Source organism: Siphateles boraxobius, unplaced genomic scaffold, assembly GCF_051911475.1.
Source record: "Siphateles boraxobius isolate OS27281-9 unplaced genomic scaffold, OSU_SipBor_1 7, whole genome shotgun sequence".
NCBI lineage: Eukaryota > Metazoa > Chordata > Actinopteri > Cypriniformes > Leuciscidae > Siphateles > Siphateles boraxobius.
In genome coordinates this window covers 27,371,978-27,377,977 of record NW_027509197.1, presented here as the reverse complement: position 1 = coordinate 27,377,977, position 6,000 = coordinate 27,371,978, and positions in this window count along the sequence as shown.

Genomic DNA, 6,000 nt, shown 5'->3' with positions numbered 1-6,000 from the left:
CTGGCCCACTCGCAGCTCTGGAGAAGGGTGTGTGTCAAGACGTACAGTACCTCTAGTTTAGATTACTTCTACCATATGTTAGAGTCAGTCTTGCTCTGTCCGGTATAAGAACAAGTAATAATTTTACAGGTATGTCCATATGGACTGTCTTGAATAGATTACAGGTGTGTGTATGTTGTCACTGAGTACTTTATCACTCCAGGTAATTATAATGTTTGGAGCTATCACATTCATGTCTTTGTTGGATGTCTCTTTCCTGAGGAAACACATAATATTTTGAAATAGGGGAGAATGGGGGTAGTTGTCACTTGTCACAGGGGCTTTCAGTAATAAAGTTTAGTCAAATTACACAATCGTACGCTTTCTTTAGCAGTAGTTTTGCATGTTGGTTTCAAGCACCTAATTTAAAAAAAATCTTAAATTAGGATGTGTTTGTGACCCCCAACTAAAATTATAATATTGTCACTGCTCTAGCTGTTGAGTAGGCTAACAAGTAAAAACACACTGGCTAACATTCAAGAAATGGTTATCTATATAATGAAGGTAGATTAAAACTGAAAGGTATAGAACTAGGTATTTTTCATAATGTCGAGGTGGGGCATGTTTTTTGTTTAAATTATTTAAAAAAAAACATTTGCGGTTTATTAAATACAAAATTTGTTGACTGTAACAATGGTTTGATATTTGTATATGTTACATTTTACATTTTATTTGTTTAGTTGTTTTTCATTTTTCATAATTGTTGCTTAAAAGCCTTTAATAATAGCAGGTTCCTTTGTGACAACATGCCCTGCAACTGGTTTCTTAGGCTTTAACCGTGGAAATATTTAACAGCTGTTTCAAACTTTCAAAGATAAATGAGAAATGTTTACAAGTTTATGGGAAAATCCCTACTCTCACAAAGCAGCACACTTCTTATTTATTTTCCCCACATTAAATACTTCTTTGACAGTAACAATGCATTGACATTTTTGTATGTTACACTTTACATTTCTGATGTTGTCATGAATTGTTTTGGTGGCTTAATGAACTGTATGTGTTTTCTTAGACTATGGATATATTCAACAGTATTTTGTAAATAAGACTTTTAAGGTATGTGCTTGAAGTTCACTTTAAACAATAAATGTGAAGCAACCAGCCTCTGTCTCTTCTAACTCTCTTTATATTATACGTATTTAGATCCTCACTGATTTAAAATAAAAATCCATATTCTCATATCACACCTTTTTATTTTTCTCGTTAAATACAATATTTGTTTACTGAAACAATGAATTCATTTTTGTATTTCACTGTTTACAGTTTTGATGTTGTCAAACAAATAAATGGTAGTAAAACTATAAATTGTTTTTAATGAACTATTTTCTTCTTTCTTGGGCTTTAACAGTGGTAATATTCAACAGCTTTTTTTGTAATCAAGACTTGAAGGTATGTACTAGAAATTAAATTTAAAAAATCATGACATCTCCTAACTCTCATTTCGAATTTACGGTGTATGTATTTAGTTCCTTTCCGTTTGAAAATCCCTATGCTCACAGCAATATATATATATATTTGTTTTGCACTTTTTGAGAGAATCTATCATCAGATATCATGGAGTAAATTAACTTTAGTCACAAATGGCTTGCATGAAAGCTGTTGTTGTTGCAACGTAACTAAACAGGCTGTAAACACTACATAAACAACATTGTTTGGAAATTGGTAAGAACAAGCAGCTCATGGTTTTCTTTTTGCCCAGCTAGGTCAAACAATTTGGTTTCTTTTTACCCTTTTTACCACCCTTAATGCTAGTTTACAGCCAAAGGGTAATAACTTCAGAATAGGGCGTTCTTGCCATGCAAGTATGAATCTCAACTAGCCAGGGCCCAAGTCCATTGCAGCGCATACTGAATCCTAATGGTCGGCTAAGAAAGCCTGACAGCAATACTTGACATGGGCATTAAATCATTGCCCCAAGGAATCCTCCATCCTGCACCTCCTGACAGGAACACTGTCATCTCTGCCAGGGCATTTCCTATGCCTCTTGACAACACTGGATCTGAATTAGTCATTGCATTAGATGTAAATTGGTGCTGTTCAAGGATAATAATGAGCACCAAGATACATGTCGGTGTCACTGACATGACGCCATTTTGATACTGTCTCCCACTGGTTTATTATGTCTAATGGTATTCAGGCCGCGGCTGGCCGGAAAGTTTATTTTCAGTTTATGCACTTGTATTTTTGTGTTTGTTTGGACACTTCTCGGCACAAAGTGTCCATAGCGGAGCTCTTCTCAGAGGGTCAGTCTGGCAGTGTTTATCCAGCTGTCTGCATGATGGCTGACGGCTTCCCACTTGACATGGTTTGGCATTAAGGCTGACTAGCCAACAAGTCCTACTGCATGGGCAGCTCCATGCCACAAACTGGCATCACTACCACTGAGAGGTGAGACCAGACTATAGCTGTTGGTACTGCATTATTCACTGCGTGCATATGATCGCAACCATATCATTGCTGGCGTATATTTAAATCAAACCTACAAATCATCCACAAACATACGTATTTGTAAAAAAAAAAAAAATGCTGTGACGTTGTCTCGTTGCCTTTTTTTCTTCACCAAGCTGGTTTACAAACTCCAGCGGTTTATTGTAGATGGCTTTGGGTTATTATTAATTAGGCTCAATTATAACTAAGTGCAGTGTAATTAAAATCTGATAAATATTTGATGCTATTTTTTTAAGATAATCGCAGCCTCGTTAATATGTGAGCAATGCTGAATAATGCACTGTGAAATTTCAAATTGTTTTTGTTTTTTTTCGTTGAGGGTTTTTCCCCCCGTCGAACGGCTGACAGACACACTTTTTCATTGAAAAGAATGAAGGGCATAAACCGATGGTTTGAGCGAGATGGACAACATGTGCTTTATATGGAGAGAGGGAGGTCTTCCTGCCAGACTCCTAATTGAGGCCATTTAGCAAACATACATTCAGGAGGCTGAATGCTGAAGTATGAGCCAGAGGCTCTGTTGAACCATTAGCATGTATTCCCAGTTGCTCAAGTTAGTGAAGAAAAAAATAGAGGTCTACCACTGAAATAATGTCTGCCAATTACTGCTGTACATAGTAGATAAGGATGTGTTTTACAGCTGAAAACTGACAAAAATATGCTGGTGAGAGAATCTGCCTCAGCGCTGGGAGTGGAGACTGTGATCAATATCGGTCAGCTTTGTCCTCTGTCAGGCTTATTCAATATTCAGCTAACCGTCGTGCTCTGTTTTCGTGTTTTAAAGTGCACTGTAGTTCATAAACAGGGTCTTTAAAGGTTTTAAGTGTTTTTTATTGTAAAATACATAATGCGAGAAGACGTTCTGCTTGCTAGGCGTGAAATCAAGGTGGCCTCGTAGACCGGCACCTTACTAGGCTAGAACTGAGGTAGAGCGCTGATGAGTTCCTGGGAGCAGTCAGAGGGCAGAACATGACTTTTGTCAGATTCCCCAATGGAAGGGAAAAATGTGTCCAACGGTGAACAAAGGCGATTTCGTCTCTACGGAGTTTGCCCCCACATGATTTCAGGTCTAAGTTGTCCTATCACATGTCTGAGTTAATTTTGTGCAACAGTGCAAGACTATGGCAGTTCTGTCAAATTTATGTGGAAGTTGTAGGTTTCAATTCTGGAGATTCATTTCTGCAGCCTAGCACATGAGCACTTGAAAAGCTGTGAGATCTCCCATTTCAAACATTATCATTCTCCTGTTGTATAGACTTTCCTCCCTGACGGCCGCCATTTGAAGATTTTATTTTTCTCGCTAATTACATGACAATATGATAGATTTTTTCCCCCAATGCGAACGCAGAATCGGGTAGAGGGTTCAGGAGGAGGTACATTCACTCTGCCCTTTATGCATGATTTCCTGGTGAATGCGCTGATTGTGTTGCCTTGTTTTTTTGTTATGTTGCTGAGCTTTGAAATCCTATCCTCTCCTGCTGTTTCCCTGTGTTTTAAGTATCAGTCATACAGGTTAAGTACTGTGCAATAGTGACTTGGATGGCAATGTGTCTATGGTGGAAAAAAAACTTGTTCTATTCCAACTCTAGCACTTTGTGTGAAAAGTGAAATTGACATGCCTTTCAATACATACTAAATGTGTGTTATTGAAAGAGACATTTTTTATTCTCAACCCCTTGCATCACATTCACTTGGCCACATGCTCTGATAACTGTTTTCCGTTGGGGAAGGGGGAAGGGAAGGGGAAGGGAGGGGAAGGGAAGGGGGGGGGGGGCAAATTCAGACTTGTTCAAATAAATAAATAAACAAACAAACAAATTGATTGATAAAGTGTTTGTTCTAAAGTTTACTCTTTTGGCAGAAAAGTTTTTTTTCTTCATGGCGGCAAAAATATTCATCCTCTTTTTTAACATGTGAAATGGGGTCATCACATAAGATAGACAATCATGCTTACAGTATATGATAAGCCTCTACACTGCCCAGATTTGCCTGCTCATATTAATATTTGAGAGCCAAAAGTGCCAATACATACTTTTGTATGTGTAATATAATTGTTTTATATGTATTTTTTTTTCTGTAGCTAGCAATTGTATACCCTTTTATATATCTGACTTTAGACTGACCAGTTAAAGCTATATTATTTGTTGTTTTGAAAATGATATAGTTCTGTTTATTTTTTGAGCTTGTGTTGGAGTTAACCCCTTTCACACTGGCAGCGATGAAATCACCAATTCGCCATGATGTCAGCCATAGGCAGCAGATCACTGTCTGCATTGGCAGTTGCCGTATAACATTTGTTGCTGCTCATTTGCATTTGCAAGTTGAACTTTGCTCATGTCACCAGAAATGGCCATCTCTTGTGGCTGCCATTTGCTCTCACTCCTTTTGATGTGATAAGTAAATAGATTGATATGTATTCATTATTTTTGATGTGCTTTGGTTTGCACACCTTACTCTGGGAACTAATAATTTTGAATCTCTCAGTGTTTTTTTTTTATACATATAAGTAATGAGACGTTTCAGTACCATCTGGATGGTCCATCACAACGCCTGGATGTGCAGGTGTGGTGGGCAGCGCATGAGAATGATGGATCTGAAAGAGAAAGCAATGAGGGGATGGTGCGGTCTTCTCTCTCTCTCTCTCTCTCTCTCTCTCTCTCTCTCTCTCTCTCTCTATCTCTGAGATGCGCCTGAGATGCTGATACAGGAAGAATCTGACACGTGTCTTCTTCACGCATTTTAATGAGTGTACTGCTTCTGTGAAGCTATTAAACGAAATGAACCATTTGAAAGTGAATTTTAGATTTCCGGTCAAAGCGCTCTCCAAGAATGGATGAGGGGTTTGGCGATTGTCAAGTGCCCCTCTTCTACCCCCCAGTATCCACACTAGAACCTCTCGCACACAGCATGGATGATCAAAAGAGGCCAACGGCGGATGGCCATTATGCCAATGACACTTTGAGTAAGAGTCTAGAGAACAAAATGACATGACAGCCATTAGGGTTTGAAAGTGGAACTTTAAAGAGAGGCTGAAGGATGAATGTCAGGAGCGAATCAAAGGGAGAAAGTTAAATCTTCATAACGTTTGCCGCTCTCCACAGAAAAAATAAGTTCTTTGCAAACCAGCTCCAATTCAAGTCCAAAAACATGAAGATGAGTGTGTCCGTGTAGAATAAAGCAGACGAGGAAGTTGAGTCTGGAGGTTCAGACATGAAAGCTAATAGGGCAACGAAACTCCATTGTGCAGGTGGTTGATCATTAGTGGACAGGTTTTAGTCAGCGAGAGGAGATGTACAACGATATGCTGTGCTCAAGTATGAGGAGCTCAAATTATGTGCCGGATCCCAGACATGAAGTTACGAAGAAAAGAAAACATTGCCAAACAAAATTGCCAAGCTCAAAATCAATTGGATAGAACAATGGATTCTGAGATGCATCCCTGGGCCTTTTTCTACATCTAAGCCTCCTTTTTAACTTAATTGCCGACAAAATCAAAGGCCTCTCCGTAATGCCGTT